Below are 21,782 nucleotides of genomic sequence, written 5' to 3'. Positions count from 1 at the left end.
TTGACACGCCAAGCTCAAAACGTTCACCATCACTGCTCTAGGTCCTCAACTGTTCCAGCAAATGTCTCATCTCACCCCTGGACTTTTAGCAAATCTACAAGCAAGCTGCAGGAAGGAGCCATCCAGTAAATGATTTTAAAATATTGCCTTCTGGTGCTTTTGATTTCTCTCAAGGAACATCTTTTCCCAAGAAGGCTTCCGATCTTGCTTGACAAGCTCTCCAACATCATTCCCAAACCACTAACTCCTCAGACTTTCCTTTCTCTTCCATTTTAATTTGTACTACTTCAGTATTTTTAAAATGCTTCAACTGCAAATTGACTACAAATCATTGTAAATAATAATACTAAACAATTAGTAACAAATTCTCCATGTTTAAGTTCAATATTCATTAATTATACAGGGTATCCCCCCCAAAATGTATACACACTCTAACAGCCGATAGCTCAATTGTGAAAATGTTGTTTTAATATTTACTGCCTTTATAATTATTCAAGGCGTGTTTATATATTTTTGGGACACCCTATATTTATAGTTTAATTCATCTTTAGTCTCATTAACTGTTCCTGTAAAACTCATTCAAAAGGCAAAAAGAAACAACAGCAAGTGGAAAAAAAATAATAACATGCACAAGAGTATATATCATATTAACTATATAATGAAAGCCATATATGCAAATTGTCCCCTTCACCGGGAGTTCAAGCAGGGGCGGGGCTGGCCAACCACCTGCAGCCCGTCCCCTGAGACCAGCCCCACCTGGCAGCAGGTGGCCAGGGAAAGGGAGGCCCCACCAGCAGGTAGCTACTAGGGAACCTACACATGCCCTGGGCCTCTAGTTTATTAAAGATTCTAGATATTTTCCTATATACCTAAGATTAAGAATGAAAAGATAAGCAAAAATACCACTTTTGTTAACAGCAACAAGATAAACTTACACTTTCATGCATTTCTGCCTGAAGCTGCTGTTCTAGTTCTCTCTTATATTCATTTAACTTTATTTCTAGAGTTCCTAATGTTGGATGCTGAGGGTAAGCACCTGAAAACTGATCATCAATATGTTGAAGCTTCTCAGCTATTAAAAAAACACAAACAGGGCAGAGGACTCAGGGTAGGTGAGCAAGAAGTCTGTTCAAAAGCAAAGAGTACAGGGATACGGACAGGGGGCATCTGCAATTTACTCTGAAACAATTCAAAAAATTGAGATAGATTACTGGATGAACAGAAAGTGATCAAGCAAACATAATACAAACTTACTGGTGAACTGTAAAACTTTCAACTTTTTTGAATGCTGGAAAATTTCCATCATAAAAGTCAGGGGAAAAGAAAGCAAAAGGTAGGTCAGAAAACAATGGCATCTTTTTCCAGTCTCCAAGTGCCAAAGAGTTCTTTTATGGTCTTTGGTGAAAGCTGAGTCACATGTTCAAAACACTGATCTTAAAATGAATCAGAGATTCTTAGTTTTAAGTCTTCCATTTTACAGAGACACAGGTGCCCACACAGTGTAGGTGACTCCCAGAGGGCTTAGCAACTACACAACGGCATAACTGGGACAAAAGCCAGGTCTGCTATTCCTCTCATTCCAGTGCTCTCTGCAGCAGACCCGAAGCCCTCAAACCAAATGTGGATTAGAATCAAACATTAACAGAGTGCAAAACCCACACGAGAGTGCAATCTCAATCATGTAAACACCAGTGCCCACTAAAAAGTCTGCACAGGAAAAAAAGACTGGCAGAATCAGATTAAGATATTTGAATTTATTGTCTAACAAGTTATTGCTTTTAATGAGTAAGGAGGAGCCAGGATTAATCACAGCATTTTAGCCACCTGTTTCCCTTCTGAGCATACGCCTAAAGGCAGGATGGTACTGTATGTAGAAAGGCTGTCCCATGGAAAAGGATCTGGATCATGGACCAGAAAACTTGGACTCCAGTATCACTTTTCCTTCATCTGGTGACCTTGGTTTCCTCAACTATAACATGAAGTGACGGGCCACTGACTTCTCTAGTTTTCCGCAATGCAAATAGTCTAGGATCTTCTCACGTTAATGGCTATACGATAAAGTTAGATGAGTCACAGGGAAGAGCCTCCCAGTTGAGGGGTTGACCCAACAAACAAGAACATGGGTCTTTGCATCCACCTGGTGATCACAGAGGGAGGGGCAGCACTGAAGATAGGACTGTGCTGACACAATGGGAAATGAGCACTCCACCTGCACACAGTTTAGGAACACACACAACATAGGAAAGCAGATCTTTTTCTTCATTCAAAAAGAAAATAGAAACCTGGAATCAGGAAAAAAGCCTGAAATTACCAAGAGAGTCTTTGCTAGGCAAAATTGCACTTGTCTGAGGGTCCATGTCACAAGTCTCTTTAGCCTGATGATATTCTGCCATTTCTTTTAAAAACTCCACGAGAAAACCTAAAAAACACAATGTACATAGTTTTGTCTCACAACTTTCATTCAACCATTACTCAGTCACTTTATAAATTTTGGACTTATGACATTATCCTGTTGTACGTTATGTATCTCTTAAGAATAATTTCTGAAGGAAGTCCTTCCCAAGCATGATACAAAAATCTAGAAGTGATAAAGAGAAATATTTAATAACATAAAAATTAAGAACTTATATATGGCATGAAATAAAGTCAAAAGACAAATGACACACTGGAAGAAAATATTTGCTATAATGAGGAGAAAGCACACTAACTTTCATAATATTAAAGAGATCTAATAAATCAGTAAGACAATTTAATGTCGATAAACAAAATCCTAAGAAAATGCAAATTAATACTAAAACAAAGAGGTCCTATTTTCCCAATAAGACTGCTAAGATTAAAACTCTGATCATACGTGAAGTGCTGGCAAGAAAGCGGGGAAGTCGGCAGGTTCAATCACTCAGGAGGGAAATTTGTTAGTGTTTGTGTATTCAAAAAGACATGTGTTCTTTAACCTAGTCTTTTCACCTCTAGGAATTCACACAGCTACACTTCCACAGGGAAACAAAGAGTGTACACTGCACACCGCTTCTAATGGCAAAACCCAAACAATAAAACAACAAAATCTCAATCAACAGGTGCTTAATTAACTATGTTCTTCACGATTAATTCATTTAAATATATAATACTAGAGGCCCGGTGCACAAAATTCATGCACGGGGTAGGGGGAAAGAGTGGGGTAAGGGAGTGGGGAGGGAGGATCCCTCAGCCTGGCCTGCACCCTCTCCAAATCAGGACCCCTCGGGGAATGTCCAACTGCCAGGAATGGGTCTAAACCGGCAGTCCAATATCCATCTCCCAATCTGGAACCGCTGGCTCCTATCCGCTCACCTGCCTGCCTGATTGCCCCAACTGCTCTCCCCTGCTGGCCTGATTGCCCCTAATTGCCTCTGCCTCAGCCCTCACCAACATGGCTTTGTCCAGAAGGATGTCTGGAAGACATCCAGTCTGATTAGCGTATTACCCTTATATTAGTACTAGAGGCCCGGTGCACAAAAATTTGTGCACTGGGGGGGGGGGGGAGGGGATGCCTCAGCCCGGCCTGTGCCCTCTCGCAGTCTGGGACCCCTCGGGAAATAACAACCTGCTGGCTTAGGCCTGCTCCCGGGTGGCAGAGGGCAGGCCCAATCCCTAGGTGCAGTCCCTGGTCCGGCTCAGAGCAGGGCCGATTGGGGGGTTGGGGCACTGCCCCCCCGTCACACTCAAGGCAGGTCTGATGGGGAAGTTGCGGCGCCACCCCCCGTCACGCACAGAGCCGGGACAATCAGGGGCTTTGGGCGCTGCCCCCTGTCACGCACAGAGCAGGGCCCTAATCTGTGTGTGACAGGGTAGAGCCATAACCTCCCCATTGGCCCTGCCCTGAGTGTGACAGTGGCAGCGCCCCAACCCCCACATGGGCCCTGATCTGTGTGTGACGGGGTGGAGCCGCAAACTCCCCATCAGCCCTGCCCTGAGTGTGACAGGGGGCAGCACCCCAACCCCCCAATCCGCCCTACCCTGAGCGTTACTGAGGGTGGCATCACAACCCCCTGATCGGCCCTGCTCTGTGTATGATGGGGGGAGCTCCCCAACCCCCCAATCGGCCCTGCTCTGTGCATGACAGGGGGGAGCTCCCTAACCCCCTGATGGGCCCTGCTCTGAGCGTGACAGGGGGCAGTGCCCCAAGCCCCCAATCGGCCCTACCCTGAGAGTGACTAGAGGTGGCATCGCAACTTTCTGATCTGCCCTGCTCTGTGCATGACAGGGGGCGGCACCCCAACTCCCCTGTCGGCCCTGCTCTGAGCCCGACCAGGAGCTGCGGTGCAGGCATCTAGGGATTGGGCCTGCCCTCTGCCACCCGGGAGTGGGCCTAAGCCAGCAGGTCGTAATCTCCCGAGGGGTCCCAGACTGTGAGCGGACACAAGTGGGGCTGAGGGGCACCCCCCACCCCCGCCAGTGCACAAATTTTTGTGCATCCGGCCTCTAGTAACTATGTAATTGACTATTGCTCAGGCAAACTTAAATACAGCATATTTAAGTTTCAAGTTTTTCAAATACTAACACTGTTCAAGATTTCTTAAAACTTCTGAATAAGAAACTTTTGGACAACTACAGCTAATAGAAAGAGAATTAAAACATAGGGACAACATAAAGAGTGCACCCTAATGTTAATTATGGATTTTAGGTGACAATGATGCCACCATGTAGGCTCATTGACTGTATAAATGTTGATCATGGGGAAGGCTGTGCATGAAGGAGGAGACATACAGAAACTCTCCGTTCTGTTCAATTTTGCTATGAAGCTGCTCTAAAATATTAAGTCAATTTAAAAAATATATGGAAAGTTTGCTATATCTGCCTTTAAGATAAAATGTAACTAATATGTTCAAAGGCAATGGTGTAGGAATACAGTTAAAATAATTAAGAAGTGGTAAACATATGTTTTAATACTTGAGGATTAAAACAGGTTTCAAAAAAATTAATGTATTCTTTATTTCTCTTATCTAAAGAGCACATTTTAGAGATCTAGATTTACTGCCCTGTGTTGCCATCTTGAAATCCTGTGACCTTAAGCAAATTACCCACTTCTGCAGACTCTGGTTTCTCATGTGGGACACAGGTATACCTGCCTATTAAGAGGGTGCTCCTGCCCTGGCTGGCTTGGCTCAGTGAATAGAGCGTTGGCCTGGGGACTGACGGGTCCGGGTTCGATTCCAGTCAAGGGCACATGCCCAAGTTGTGGGCTCAATCCACAGTAGGGGGGCATGCGGGAAGCAGCCAATCAATGATTCTCTCTCATCATTGATATTTCTCTCTCTCTCTCCCTCTCCCTTCCTCTCTGAAATCAATAAAATATGTTTTAAAAAGAAGAGGGCACTCCCTTCCACTGAAATGGTGGAGGACTTCCACTCAATACAGGGCGCATCAATTCGTGAATGACCTGCTTTCTCAGTTGTGTCTAGCTCAATGACAAAAAAGAAAAAAACAAAAAAAAACAAATGGGAACAAACTTTCAGGTTTGCTGCACTAGGAATACACAGATTTGCCACACAAATTAGAATCGTTTTATTAGAATCGTTTTATTTAGGCCTGCTCCCGGGTGGCAGAGGGCAGGCCCAATCCCTAGGTGCAGTCCCTGGTCCGGCTCAGAGCAGGGCTGATTTGGGAGTTGGGGCGCCGCCCCCTGTCATGCACAAAGCAGGGTGGATTGGGAGGTTGTGATGCCACCCTCAGTCATGCTCAGGGTAGGGCCGATTGGGGGGTTGGGGCACCGCCCCCCGTCACACTCAAGGCAGGTCTGATGGGGGAGTTGTTTTAGATCCATGGCCAAAAGTTAGTACTACTCTGCTGCACACTTTGTCTTACTCTATGAGATAAGCAGCCCATGGATTCTGGCCAGAGAAGCTGTTTTCACCTGCTTCCAAGTGAATTGCTGCTTAGTCAGAACACATGAAGACTCTAACTATCTTCCCTATGAGTCCATTTCAGCAGTCTTTGATTCAGATAGCATGTATAAGAGAAAATTCTGTTGCTTCCTCAACTCTCTGTGGATTGATGAAGAATATGAAAATAATATTGGAAGAAATATTGGGTGCTGGTTTCGATTCTGGTCAAGGGCACATGTCCAGGTTGCAGGACACCACCTCCAGTTGAGGGTGTGCAGGAGGCAGCTGATCAATGATTCTCTCTCATCATTCATTTTTCTATCTCTCTCTCCCTCTCCCTTCCTCTCTGAAATCAATAAAAATATATTTTTAAAAATGCACTTCCATATATATTATTTACATCTCAAGGCACTGTGAAATACAGTAATTTTCCCACATTTTATAAATATGAAAACTTAGGTTCAAAGTGGGTAATTTTCTTCAAGGTTATAATGTGTTAGTTTTCCTTTGAGTTTTAAGAAAACCTCTAAATTAACTGAACTACTGAATATTGTCCTAATCTACTTTGCATATAATCTGGAAACATATTAATTGAGCAGAGCTCAAGACTATGTTGCCTATATCCACGCAACGTATTCATATCAATACTATACAAGCAGGAAACAAATAGAGTTGCTATACCTCTATCTTCTATCCTACACCTGAAAAGAACAAGAGTATATAACTACAAGTTCAGAACAGTACTTACACATCAAAAATCCTATAGTACAAAAGACATTTATACTGAGAATACACATGCTCTGCCAAAGAGCCTTAAAAAAATGCTTTGCCCTAACCCAGTGGTCAGCAAACTCATTAGTCAACAGAGCCAAATATCAACAGTACAACGATTGAAGTTTCTTTTGAGAGCCAAACTTTTTAAACTTAAACTATATAGGTAGGTACATTGTTAGTAACGTAACTAGGGGCCCGGTGCACGAAATTCGTGCTCTGGGTGTGTGTGTGGGGGGAGAGTGTCCCTCAGCCCAGCCAGCTCCCTCTCACATACTGGGAGCCCTCAGGCGTTGACCCCCATCACCCTCCGATCGCCTGATCGGCCCCTTGCCCAGGCCTGACGCCTCTGCCAGAGGTGTCAGGCTTGGACAGGGGACCCCTATTGCCCCCCCGATCACTGGCTCTGGCCCCCACCCAGGCCTGAGGCCTCTGGCCCAGGAATCATGCCTGGACAGGGGACCCCCATCTCCCTCTGATCGCTTGCTCCACCCCCCGCCCAGGCCTGACACCTCAGCCAGAGGAGTTGACCCTCATCACCCTCTGATCACAAATCACCGGATCGGCCCCTTGACCAGGCCTGAGGCCTCCGGCAGATGTGTCAGGCCTGGGAAGGGGAACCCCAGCTCCCCACGGTTGCAGGCTCCGCCCCTGCCCAGGCCTAACGCCTCTGGCCTAGGCGTCCCTCCCGGGCAGCAGGGACCTGCAGTGGCAGCGGGGGGCGCCGTGATCGTGGGCTTCGCATTAGGCCCAGGCAAGGGACCCCTAGCTCCCGGGACTACCAGCTTTGACCATGCCCAGCTCCCATTGCTGGCTCCACCCCTACTTCCTGCTATCACTGGCCAGGGTGGCAAAGGCGCCTGATTCTCCGATCATGGCTGGGGGGCAGGCCAGAGGCGGCCCCAGGGCCGCCTTTGCCCTGCCCCCCAGTTCTTAGCTCCCCCCTGGGTTTCCGACCACTGTCAGTGGCAGGGGGCTTCTTCCTGCTTTCCCTTTCGCCTCCCTGCATTGTGCCTACATATGCAAGTTAGCCGCCATCTTGTTGGCAGTTAACCGCCAATCTTTCTTGGCAGTTAATTTGCATATGGCCCTGATTAGCCAATAAAAACGGTATCGCCGTATGCCAATTACCATTGTTCTCTTTCATTAGTGTAGATTAGGATACTCCTAAGGCTTAGGAAGAGCCACACTCAAGGGGCCAAAGAGCCGCATGTGGCTCGCGAGCCACAGTTTGGCGACTACGGCCCTAACCGGTTTGGCTCAGTGGATAGAGCATCAGCCTGAGAACTGAAAGGTCCCAGGTTCGATTCTGGTCAAGGGCATGTACCTGGGTAGGGGGTGTGCGGAAGGCAGCTGGTCGATGTTTCTCTCTTATCGATGTTTCTGACTCTCTACCCTTCTTCCTTCATCTCTTTAAAAAATCAATAAAATGTATTTTTTAAAAAATGCTTATGGCCTTTTATTTTCCAGGACTAAAGGCCTGATGCAAGAAATTAGTGCATAGGTAGGGTCCCTAGGCCTGGCTGGCAATCACGGCTGATCAGGTTCCCTGCTTTCCTGCTCCCTCATGCACCACCACCACGCGGTTCCCCCCTCCCCTGTTCCTGCTTCCCCCTTTCCTTGCTCCCTCAATAACCCGCCAACACCAGCTCGCTGCCTGCAATTTTCTGTGCGACCCCCCGATGGTCAGCCCACATCATAGTGAGCAATCGAATTCCCGGTCTCCCAGGCTAACCTCCAAGGAAACACTTTGCATATTAGCCTTTTCTATATAGATAAAGTCATACAAGAATGTAAGAATGCCACGTAACCTAGGCAAAAATGAGAAATGCAACTGAAGGATGCACAGACCTGGTTATAACCTATTCAGCATTTATATTTCAGATATACTTCTGAAATATATGTAGTAATGAAAACACATTTAAACCAATTCTATTCCTGATGTTACTTTACATGTAAAGTGTATTAGTAAATTATTCTCTGCCAAGATTAAACATTCACCAGGGACTGCTACATAAATTACCCATACATCCAATCATGGGACACTTAAATGGAGGGTTTCAAGGAACTTTTCGGGTCACAGGAAAATGCTCACTATACAACAGTGAACTAAGAATACACACACACACCACTGTGCCAATAATAGCTGAATCAGAAAAGACTCTCTTCCTCTATGTTTTTATGGGTTTTTCAGATAGGTATAAAGTGTTCTGTTTTGTTTTTTAAGTTACGAAAACAATGGGGGGAGAAGGAAAAACTCAGTATTTCCCCTGATAAGTGTAAAATACACGTCTAACTGTATATAGTAATGAAAACACATTTGAGGTAACCCTACTCCTTGCTGTTAATTCATACTAATACGTATGTGCTGCCCAAGTGAAACCTTCAGAGCTTTCATTATATTTTAAAGAAAAAAAGCTGTCATTCTCCAGACTATTGTACTGTAAGCAGCACACAATGCTTATTATATTGTCTCAATATCCTTCATCCAAACATGACTATTACAAAACCACGTATTAATTCAAGAACCTACAAACCAGTTTCACAAAACTTGCCTTGTTGCTAAAATGTTTTCATTTTATACAGCTACTCGCTCCTACCTGAATGTCAGTCAATAAATCTATTTGAATATGAAGACCGGGCAAACTCTCAACCGTTTGAGAATGCTTTCCAGGATAACGAGTTCTACAAAACATAAAAGCGTCACTCCCCAATACCACCTGCATATCATATTATTTTTAAAACCAAGACCCAGTGGGTTTAAATGCGGACTCCCTGTTACCGCTTCCACTTGTAAAAGTTACAGAACAGATATGCCTCAAGCCGACACCTTGAGGGAGTCCAGGATACCTCGGCGCTTGAAGGTCTGGGACAGCTTTGTGCGTAGTTCGTCTTGACTCAACACGTCATATTTGGGGGGCACGGTGAGCTGGAAGAGAAGATGCCAACGGTTACCAGGCAGGCAGAGGGCACGGGAATTTCTGAAGACGGAACAGTGGCTGACCTGCGGGAAAGCGGGAAAGCACGAAAGCCCAGCGGGGACGGCGCTTGCACGACAACAAGCAAGAAGGTTCGCCTCCTCACCCGCGCACCGGGTTGGTGCTTTAACGGAAACAAACAAGATGCTACATCTCCTCACGTGTGCTCCCGGTACTTTTTCCTCACCTGTCCTCAGAGCCCAACCGCGGGCCGGGAATCAAGAGGAACGGGTATACCTCAAGGCTCTCCCGCCCACTCGAACTAGGAAATGGCGGATAAACACATTTCCTCCCCTCGGCTTGCCACGGTGAGCGGGTTGTGTACCGGGCGCGACTCTCACCAGCGGCTGGAGAGTAGAGATACGGAGCGAGGCTGTGAAACCCGCGGCCCTGGAAGTGGAGGCACCTCGCGGCGGGTGGGGGCCTCACAGCCGATCCCGCCCTCTCCCCGAGACCCAGCCAGCCCAGCACGGGAATCCGGGAATCCGGGAATCTGGGAACCCAGAGCTTTACAGCCAAGTCAATGCCAACAACCGCCGGAAGCTCCGCCCACTTCTCGCGAGAGCTTGGCCTCCGAGTCCCGCGAGGACCCCTGGGCTAGAGCGGGGATTGGAGGAGAAGCCATGTGCTCTGCACCACATCCAGGGCCTGCGGGATCTGGGTGTTAACCCTGTGTCTTCCTCCTGTTGGGCCTAGGGCGCTGGACCCAACCTGGCTATCCCCTGGCCAGCTGGTCCCATCACAGCCCAGGCATTGCACCCAGCGAGCTCCGCCAGCTCGGGCTTTGCTTATTTTGCCTTTCATTAAGTCACGCAGTAACCGGGGCACTGTTTCCTTTTGGGACCCGAAAACCCTTTGTAGGGGGCTCCGTCTTGTGCACCGCCGGGTGATTAGCAGCATCCCTGGCCTCTCTGCCCACTAAATGCAGCGCCTCTTACCAGTTCTGACCTTACTGAATGTCTCAGACATTGCCTGATGTTCTTGGAGAGGCAAAAGTCACTGGTTGAAAATCAGTGAGCTAAACTTTAAGTATCTACCTTTTTATCGTTTTTTGGTTTTTGGTTTTCTTTGTACCTCTCCCAAGGAGTAAGGACATATTTTCCATTGATTTTAGAGACTGGAAGGAAGGGGGGGTGGCGGGGGGGGGGGGGGAGTCAGAAAAACACCAATGTGAAAGTGGCATCTATAGGTTGCCTCCTGCAGCACCCCCATTCCACTCCACTGTGGGCTTGGACTTGCAACCCAGGTATGTGCCCTTGGCCAGGAATCCAATAGGTGACTCTGCTGTTCAGGTTGATGCTCTAACCACCGAGCAACACAGGCCATGGCAAGTACCCACTCTTGTGCATACCAAGGAAGATAAAGGTAAGCTGGCTTACCAAGATGCTGTGGGTGAAAGGGGCCACATGGTAACCTGACAAGCTCAGGGAAGGCCTGTATGATGGTCTTGCAAACTCAAAGACCTGAAGTAACCACAAAGGACGATCGGAAATTAAACTTTAACCAAAAGCAGTAATAGTGGGTAGTTACATTCTAGGACAGTATCTTCACTGAGCCTATCTGTCTTTTTGCATCTATAATAACACTAGAGGCCTGGTGCATGAATTTGTGCACATTGAAAGGAAATTAATTAGAAGAAATATTTTAATATCCCTGTTCACCCTTTCTCAATAATAGAAGTGTCAACCAAATTCATGATCGACAATGACAGATTGAAATGCATGTGATTGCTGCCAATGAGAGCTTTATATGTATCACCCATGTGCGAGTCAACTTACCCTTTTATAGATATAAAACAAACTTGTTAATTAGAGCTGCTTTCTGATTTAGCTAAACTTTTTCCAGCCCAGTGAAGCACTCCAACTTCTTTTTCAGGTAATTGTCAGCAACACAGCAGTAAATATCAACACAAAGAAGCACATTATTATTGTAGATCACGCAGGGAGAACAAAGGGTAAAATATTTAATTTGCAGCAGTGTTTGACTATATTTTGTGCAGTGAAAAAACCTGAAGTCATTTTTAAGGTCCACCATTTCTTTTCTTTATTTCTTTTTGAGCGGGGGAAGGGGGGGTTGGGGGGGTGGGGGCCCACCATTTCTCAATTCTTTTCAGTTGGGTCAAGTTTCTAAACTTTCTAAATCTTCATTTTCTGTTTAATGAAAAGAAAATAGGATTCTACCAAGTCTCCGATCTACCTACTCCACGACTTGTGTGAGGATCAAATGAGATGAGGCACAGGAAAACACTTCACAGACATTTGGTTAACTGTGAATGTTTCTACCTGGCTATAAAGCAAATTGTGTTCCTGGGCTGAAGAAACTTCTAGGAGGCTAGTCGCTAGGGAGAGGAAGCTGGGCATTGCGACATAACGTATTACCCTGACGGCAGGACACTTAGCATATTAGTCTTTTATATAGATAGACTAGTAGCCCGGTGCACAAAAATTTGTGCACTCGGGGGTGAGGGTGAGGGGTGGGGTCAGACCCCTCAGCCCGACCTGCGCCTTCTGTCATGTTCCTGGACCCCAGCCACTCCTGGCCTAGGCAGAGGCCTACAGGCTTGGGGCAGCCTGGCTCCCGAGGCCCCATTGTATCAAGAGAACAAAGTCGGCATTAGTTACTGCTCTCACTGAACCCAGTACACTGCATCTGTGCGTACAACTGCCTTGTTCATGTGCCTGCTTCGCCCTACTGAATTACTAACATCTTGAGGACATTGCTCTGTCTTATCCTGCTTCAACTTCAGTGCCTGGCCTGGTGCCAGGGACCTGAGAGGGTTTGCTGAGTGAGTGAGTGAGTGAATAATGGGTGAGTGAATGAGTGAATGAATGAGCGAGTAAGTGAATGAGCAAGCATCTACGAGGCGGGAACTTCTGCCGCATTGCCATGACAATTCGGCAGAAGTTCCCGCCCCGCTCCCAGCTGCCTGCTGCAAACCCCGGGAAGTTCCCGCCCTGCTCCCAGCGGCCGCACACCCCTCTCCCAGCTGCATAGTTCATGCAGGGCAAAGGCGGCCCAGGTTCCCCCCCTTTGCCCTGCCACCCGGCTTTTGCCTGCTGCCTGGGTTTCCGATCACTGTCAGCATCAGGCAGCTTCCTCTGTCCTTCCCCTTTCGCCTCCCATCATTGTGCCTATGTATGCAAATTAACCGCCATCTTTGTTGGCAGTTAATTTGCATCTCGCCCTGATTAGCCAATGGGAAGCATAGCGGAGGTACGGTTAATTACCCTTTTGTCTTTTATTAGCTAGGATACCGTTGAAAGATCTGGGTAACTTGTAACTTCCCTTTTTCTGGGCCCCTTGTGGCACAACCTAATGTGCTTGGGCTCCCGGACAGTTACCACTAATTCCTTCATTGTTCTCATGTTAATTGTTGACTGTTGGCTATCCTACACCCTTCTAAGTATGTGTCTATCATTTTATTTTTTATCCAGTCCCACAGGTTCTCTCCCTCACCCCCAAGACCCCTTTGGTTTCTCCCGCCTCTCTAATCTATCACCAATGAATTTCTTGTAACCTACCTATGTCTCCTCCTTTGGTTGTAATGTATAAAAATAGAAGAAAACCCACCACTCTCCAGAGCACTTTCCCAATCCGTTGAGGTACTGCTTCCAGGCACTTGTCGACAGTTTGCTCAAATAAACACAAAATTCTTTACAGGTTTGAATGTTTCTTATGTTAACACGGTAATAAAAACATAGCCAGAGAATGGTATAAGAACTAAGATGCACTGAAGCCTTGTGGGTGTTGTTCAGTGGTTAGAGAATTGCAGCATACCCAAGGGTCCTGGGTTCAATTCCCAGTCAGAGGTACCTACTTTGGGTGCAGTTTGCTCCTCTACTCCCCTAATCCCCAGATTGGGATAATGTGGGAGGCAACCAGTTGATGTCTCTCTCTCTGCCCTCACTCCCTCCTTTCTACTCTCAGAATCTTTCTCAGCACCAGGTCCTGGGAGTCACTACCAGTTGATTAGAACTGGCTCAGGAAAGGAAACCCATTTGCCATTCCTAGTCCACTCCCTTTTCCATTATGCAGCATATCCTCTTTACAGATGAGATGAAAAACAAAATAAAACAGTTTAAACATCCCCAGTTCCTTCACTAGCTTTTGTGCAGAATATTCCCTAGGCTAGATCCCACCCTTCTCCCAACACACAGTTCAGTTATTGATTCTTTTAAAATGTGATTCCCAGAACTGAGTATGGTCCCCAGGATGATATTATTTGTGAAGAGGACATTGTCTTCTCTTAATGCAACTTAGAATTGCATTAGCTTTTTGGGACCACTGTTTCAGACTGCTGCCTCTTGTTGAGCTTGCAATAAACGAAAATGTGTTTTTGTAGATGCACTGGTCTTAAACTAGGTTATCCTGTTGTGCAGGTTTTTTTTTTTTTTTTTTAAAGCCCTAGTACGAGACTTTATTTTGCATCCTATTAAATTCTACTTTGTTAATTTCCCACCTAATTCTGCTAGTAGGGGAGATATTTTTGAATCTTGACTTTTGCCATATAATAAATTTGTGGTCTTTAGCATGTTATCTTTGTTTTTTTCTGTTTGTTTATATTTTTACTAGTGGCCCGGTGCATGAAATTCATGCACGGGGGACAGTGTGTTCCTCAGCCTGGCCTGCACCCTCTCCAATTTGGGACCCCTCGAAGGATGTCCTACTGCCAGTTTACAGCAGTCACACATCCCTCTCGCAATCTGGGACTGCTGGCTCCTAACCGCTCACCTGCCTGCCTGCCTGCCTCATTGCCTCTAACCACTCTGCCTGCCGGCCTGCTCGACCCCAGCTGACCTCCCCCCGCCCCCCACTGCTGGCCTGCTTGCACCCACATGCCCCCCCCCCCACCCCCACGAGCCTGATCACCACAAACTTCCGCCCCTGCTGGCCTGCTTGTCCCTCCCTTCCCTCCCCACTGGCCTGCTCATCCCCAACTGTCCCCCTGCTGGCCTGCTCACTCCAAACTGGCCCCCACCCCCGCTATCCTGATCACCTCCAACTGCCCCCCACTGATGGCCTTCTTGCCCCCAACTGGCCCCTCTGCTGATCTGCTTACCCCCAAACAGCACCGCCCCCCACCAGCCTGATCACCCACAACTGCCCTCCCCTCTTGGCCTCTAACCGCCTCTACCTTGGCCCCACCACCATGGCTTTGTCCAGAAGAACATCTGGAAGGTCTCCTGGAAGGTCTCCCAGTCTAATTAGCATATTGCTCTTTTCTTAGTATAGATATATTTGTCTGTAAATATGATTATGATTGCAGATATGAGTAGGACCAGGTAAGGTTTTATAGAATGGGCCTTTTATTACAGATGGTTTGCCAGGTATGCATTTTTTCTAAAGAAGTAAAAATTACTTTAGAAAATGTTTCAGGAAGACTTTGAGAAATTTACAGTATCTGCTTTTCTTCCAAGAAAGTTGTCACTTTTATGCCAGAGTGAGAATTATTTGTATGCTTTGTATGTCAGCATTGGGCCACTGTGACTGGGGGGCACTTAGCTTGACTTGAGAGTAATTGTCTTGCTCACTGGCTGGGAGGGAGGGTGTGTGGCAGAGGAGATATATACTGGGTTCTGGATTACTCATAGATTGCTGATTTTCTGGATTGATTGTGCAAGCCCCTCCTTTTATTCATGTCCACCTTCTGTTGACAGACATCTACCCTGGGAGAGAAATTAGATGAAACTCTCTTTCTTGTCATTGTAAAAAGCATTTGATTTCCTAAGGTGTGATAAGGCCACCCAGCCATCCTCAGTCAAGGTACACATTTTCATGGAGGATGTTCCCACTCTTGAATAAAGTAAAACAATTATCTTTTCTTTTAATTTAAACTTTCTTCTATAACTGTTTTCTTGCTACTTAAAAGCTAGTTGTTGTTTTTTTTAAAACTGCTTTCAAAGCTTTTCAAGCTGTATATGTCCTTGGAATGAATTTATAAATAAGAATTGAGCCCGGCCAGTGTGACTCAGTGGGTTAACATCAACCTATGAACCAGGAAGTCACAGTTTGATTCCAGGTCAGGCCACATGTCTAGGTTTTGGCCTGATCCCTAGTACGGGGTGTGTAGGAGGCAGCCGACCAGCGATTCTCTCTCATCATTGATGTTTTTATCTCCCTCCCTCTCCCTTCCTCTCTGAATCAGTAAGAATATATTTTAAAGAGAAAGAGAGAGAGAGAGAGAGAGAGAGAGAGGAGAGAGATAGATAGAGAGAGAGAGAGAGAGAGAGAGAGAGAGAGAGAGTATATGTTTATAAATAAAAAAAACAAACATGTATTTGATGCTCTTAGAAAGTCTTATTTTCTTTCATTAAAACTGTGCAGTATAGGGAACTCCATAGATTCTCTTAATTTGAAGAAAGTTAGAGGAAAAGGTACTAATTCAGAGTTCCATGGGAAAATGTGTCACTTATATCCTGGGGAAGGCATCACTGGATGTGGAGGATGGGCCGTATTTCCAAGTGAGGTCCTAAGTCCTGCTTGCAACTCCCAGCCAGGTTAGAATGTGCCTTCTTTAATCAGGACAAAACAATCACAGTGAGCAGAACATGACTAATGTTTTTTATAATTAACTAGAGGTCTGGTGCACGAAATTTGGGCACTCAGGGGTGAGGGGTCCCTCAGCCTGGCCTGCACCCGCTCACAGTCCGGGAGCCCTTGGGGAGTGGACCTAAACCATCAGTCAGACATCCTTAGCACTGCCATGGAGTCAGGAGAGGCTCCCGCCACTGCCACTGCACTTGCCAGCCATGAGCCCGGCTTCTGGCCAAGCAGTGCTCCCTCTGTGGGAGTGCACTGACCCCCAGAGAGCAGCTCCTGCATTGAGCATTTGCTCCCTGGGGTCAGTGCATGTCATAGCAACTTGTTGTTCCACCTTTTCGTTGATTTGCATATTAACCTTTTATTATATAGGGTAGCTAGTCTTGAATGTTCTATTTCTGCCCCTAACAAAGTCACCCTAGCTACTCGAGACAGATGCTATCTTCCCCACAGGAGCTAGTCAGGGCTCCCCTACCTTTAGGCAACAGGCCCTGTCCCTTGTAATGAGGATTGCTTTATGTAAGGACCTTAACAACTTCAGCCGGTTCTCAAAAAGGTGTTGATAATTGTTCAAACACAGACTTCAGCTCTCAGGCCTGAGACCACCCCTTTCCTCCATGCCCTCAAAGGTCCTCAACTGAGTTAGTCAATCCCACCCTGCCTTTCATGCCAGCATTACCTCTGCCCTAATCTCAGGGTCATCTTATACTGTCTAAATTACAGTCCCCTCCTTGCAGCTGCATTCTGCAAACATTGAGCACTTATTATATCCTGGTCTCAGTGTTAGGGAATCAGGCTGGAAAAAAACACAACGCTGTTCTTTTCCATACTCTTTCTCCATATTGCTGTAAGTAGCTCCACGTTGATGCAGCATTGTGCTCAGACCAACCTTTCTGACAAAGTTTTACAATCCATGTGCCATAGTAAATGAACTCCCTCTATCCTCACTTTCTTTTACCTTTTTGCTGACACTTCTTTAAATATTTTTTCCTCATGCCTGCAAGGCTTTTTTTAAGCTTTGACATGTGTGTTAGTTATCTACTGCTGCCGTATAAAATTATCACAAATTTAGTGGCCTGAAACAATGCAAATGTGTTACAGTTATTAGCACAGAAGTCTGGTGTGGGGCTCACCAGGCTGCAATCCAGGTATCAGGAGGCTGCATTCTCTTCTGGAGGCTCTTGGGGAGACTTTCTTTCTAGCTTCTGGAGACCACCCATATTCTGTGACTGGTGACCGCTTCCTTCATCATTAAAAGCCAGGAATATTGCATCTTGTGACTCTACTGAAGTCACATCTCCCCCTGATTTCCTCTCATACCTCCCTCCGCAACTTTGAAAGCCCCTTATACTTGAACTAGAGGCCCAGTGCACAAAAATTTGTGCACTGGGGGGGTGGCTGGTCCCTCAGCCTGGCTTGTGCCCTCTCACAGTCTGGGACCCCTTGGGAGATAATGACCTGCAGGCTTAGGCCTGCTCCCGGGTGGCAGAGGGCAGGCCCAATCCCTAGGTGCAGCCCCTGGTCGGGCTCAGAGCAAGGCTGATTGGGGAGTTGGGGCACCGCACCCTGTCATGCACAGAGCAGGGTGGATTGCGAGGTTGCCATACCACCCTCAGTCGTGCTCAGGGTATGGCCGATTGGGGGGTTGGGGCACCGTCCCCTGTCACACTCAAGGCAGCGTCGATGGGGAGGTTGCGGAGTCACCCCATGTATCGCACAGAGCAGGGCCCATCAGGGGTTTGGAAAGCTCCCCCCTGTCATGCACAGAACAGGGCCAATCAGGGGTTTGAGGAGCTCCCCGCTGTCACTCACAGAGTAGGGCCAATAGGGGAGTTGGGGCACCGCCCCCTGTCACACACAGAGCAGGGCGGATTAGGGGGTTGGGGCACCACATCCTGTCACACTCATGGCAGAGTCAATGGGGAAGTTATGGCTCTACCCCATCACACACAGAGAAGGGGGGTTGGAGTGCTGCACCCCACACAGAGGGTCTCCATATGGGGCTCCATACCCTGTCACACACAGAGCAGGGCCAATCAGGGGGTTGGGGCACCGCACCATGTCACACACAGAGCCGCAGGGCGATCAGGGGGTTGGGGAGCTCCCCCCTATCAGGCACAGAGCAGGGTTGATCAGGGGGTTGGGGCGCCTTCCACTGTCATGAACAGAGCAGGGCAGATAGGGAGGTTGTGGCCATGCCCCCTGTCACACAAAGAGCTGCTGGGTGATCAGGGGGTTTGGGCGCTCTGCCCTGTCACGCTGATCCCAGTGCTGGGAGGCATATTACCCTTTTGCTATATAGGATAGAGGCCTGGTGCATGGGTGGGGGCCGGCTGGTTTGCCCTGAAGGCTGTCCTGGATCAGGGTGGGGATCCCCACTGGGGTGCCTGGCCAGCCTGGGTGAAGGGATGATGGCTGTTTGCAGCTGGTCACACACCCTTCAGGGTGGGGGTCCCCACTGGGGTTCCTGGCCAGTCTGGGTGAGGGGCTGAGGGTTGTGTTCAGGCTGGCGGGTGACTGAAGCTCCCAACCGCTCCTTTTTGTTTTATACTGGGCCAGCTTTTGCTCTGATGTAGCATACTATTCCACTATGTAGATGTACCACGGCTTTTTAACCCGCTCATCTGCTGACCAGCACTTAGGCTGTTTCCAAATCTTAGCTATTGGAAATTGTGCTGCAGTGAACATAGAGGTGCATGCATCCTTTCAGATTGGTAATTCTAGGTTCCTGGGATATATTCCTAGAAGTGGGATCAGTGCGTCAAATGGGAGTTCCGTTTTTAGTTTTTTGAGGAAACTCCATACTGTTCTCCATAGTGGCTGCACCAGTCTGCATTCCCACCACCAGTGAAGGAGGGTTCCTTTTTCTCGCCATCCTCACCAGCACTTGCCCTTTGTTGATGATAGCCATTCTGACAGCTGTTAGGTGGTATCTCATTGTCCTTTTGATTTGTATCTCTCAGATGATTAGTGACTCTGAGCATGTTTTCATGTGTCCCTTGGCCTTCCTTTTGTCCTCTCTGGAAAAGTATCTATTTAGGTCCGTTGCCCATTTTTGTGATTGGGTTGTTTATCTTCCTTTTGTTAAGTAGTATGTGTTCCCTATAAATGTTGTAGATGAAACCCTTATCAGAGAGAACATTGGCAAATATGTTCTCCCATGCAGTGGGCTTTGTTGTTGCCTTGTTGATGGTTTCTTTTGCTATGAAGAAGCTTTTTATTTTGATGTCTTCCCATTTGTTCATTTTAACTTTATTTTCCATTGCCCCAGGAGCTGTGTCTGTGAAGATATTGCTTCCGCATATATCTGAGACTCTGCTGCCTATGGATTCCTCTACTATTTTTATGGTTTCCAGCTTTATGTTCAAGTTATTTATCCATTTTGAGCTTATTTTTATGCATGGTGTCAGTTGGTGGCCTAGTTTAATTTTTGCATTTGTCTGACCAAATTTCCCGGCACCATTTATTGAAGAGACTGTCTTATCCCCATTGTATGTTTTTGCCTCCTTTGTCAAATATTAATTGAGCTTGGTTGTTTGGTTTCTGGGTTCTCTATTCAATTCCATTGGCCTATGTGTCTATTCTTGTGCCAGTGTCAGGCAGTTTTGAACACAGTAGCTTTGTAATACAGCTTGATATCTGGTATTGAGATCCCTCCTACTTTGTTCTTCTTACTCAAGATTGCTGCCACTATTCGTGATCTTTTTTTTTATTCCAGATGGATTTTTGGAGAGTTCATTCTAGGTCTGTGAAATATGCTGTTGGTATTTTAATGCGGAGTGCATTGAATGTATAGATTGCTTTGGGTAGTATAGCCATTTTAATGATGTTGTTTCTACCAATCCATGAACAAGGTATGTTCTTCCATCTGTTTATGTCTTCCTTTATCTCTTTTTTCAACATCTTCTAGTTTTCTGATTGGAGGTCTTTTACCTCCTTAGCTAAGTTTATTCCCAGTTATCTTAATTTTTTTGGTGGGATGATGAATGGGATTCTTTTTTTAATCTCCTTTTCTGTAAGTTCACTATTGGTGTATAAAAATGCCATATATTTCTTGGCGTTAATTTTGTAGTCTGCTACATTGCCGAATTCATTTATTAAGTTTACTAAGTTTTTGAAGGAGTGTTTGTGGTTTTCTATGTACAGTATCATGTCATATTCAAATAATGACAATTTACTTCTCCTTTTCCAATTTGGGAACCTTTTCTTTCCTTTTCTTGTGTGATCACTGTGACTAGGACTTCCAGTACTGTGTTGAACAGGAGTGGTGAAAGTGGGTGTCCCTGTCTTGTTCCTGTTCTAGAGGGAAATGGTTTTAGTTTTTGCCCATTGAGTATGATGTTGGCTGTAGGTTTGTCATATAAGGCTTTTATTATGTGGAAGGATGATCCTTCTATTCCTACTTTGCTGACTGTTTTTATCAGAAAAGGCTGTTGCACTTGGTCAAATGCTTTTTCTGCACCAGATGATATGATTGTGTGGTTTTTCTCTCTCAATTTGTTTATGCGATGTTTCATGTGCATTGATTTGTGGATATTGTACCATCCTTGAATCCCTGGAATAAATCCAATTGGTCATGGTGTATGATCTTTCTAATGTAATGTTGTATCCGGGTTGTAGAATTTAGGTGAGGATTGCAGCATCAATGTTCATCTGGAATATTGGCCTGTAAGTCACTTTCTTTGTGGTGTCTTTTTCTGGTTTTGGGATTATGGTAATGCTGGCTTCATGAAAAGATCTTGGAAGTATGCCGTCCTCTTGAATTATTTGAAATAGTGTGAAAAAGATTGGTTTTAGTGCTTCTTTGAATGTTTGGAAAAACTCCCTTGTGAAGCCATCTGGTCCAGGGATTTTGTTTTTTGGAAGCTTTTTGATTACTGTTTCAATTTTATCAGTAGTTATCGGCCTGTTCAGGTTTTTTGCTTCTTTCTGATTGAGTATTGGAAGCTTGTATTTGTCTAGAAATGTGTCCATTTTGTCCAGGTTTTCCATTTGTTGGAGTAGAGTTCTTATAGTTTTTACAATCCTTTGTATATCTGCCGGGTTATTTGTTACTTTAACTCTTCCATTTCTGATTTTGTTTATTTGGGTCCCCTTTCATAGTTTCTTGGTGAGCCTCCCTAGAGGTTCATCATTTTTTTTTTCTTTTTTTCAAAGAACCAGCTCTTGCTTTCATGATCTTTTGTATTATTTTTTTGGTCTCTATGGCTTTTATTTCTGCTCTGATCTTTATTATCTCTTTCTTTTTTGGTAATATGGGCTTTTATTGTTGCACTCTTTCTAATTATTTAAGTTGAAGATTACTTAATTTATTACCATTTTTTTCCTATTTTCTAAGGTAGGCCTGTAGAGTTGTGACCTTCCCTCGCAGGACTGCTTTCATTGTGTCCCATAGATTTTAGGATTGTGTGTTTTCATTGTCATTTGTTTCCAGGATGCTTTTCATTTCTTCTCTGATCTCTTTGGTAACCCAACTATAGTTTAATAGCATGCTATTTAGCCTCCAAGTGTTTGATTTTTTTCATTGTTTTTATTGCACTTGATTTCTGGTTTTATGCCATTGTGACCTGAGAAGATGCTTATTACGTTTTCTATCCTCCTGAATTTGAAGAGACTTTGCTGTGTCCTAATA

The sequence above is a fragment of the Myotis nattereri genome (genome assembly GCF_964212035.1).
Source record: "Myotis nattereri genome assembly, chromosome: Y".
NCBI lineage: Eukaryota > Metazoa > Chordata > Mammalia > Chiroptera > Vespertilionidae > Myotis > Myotis nattereri.
Note: the sequence above shows the minus strand (reverse complement) of the source record.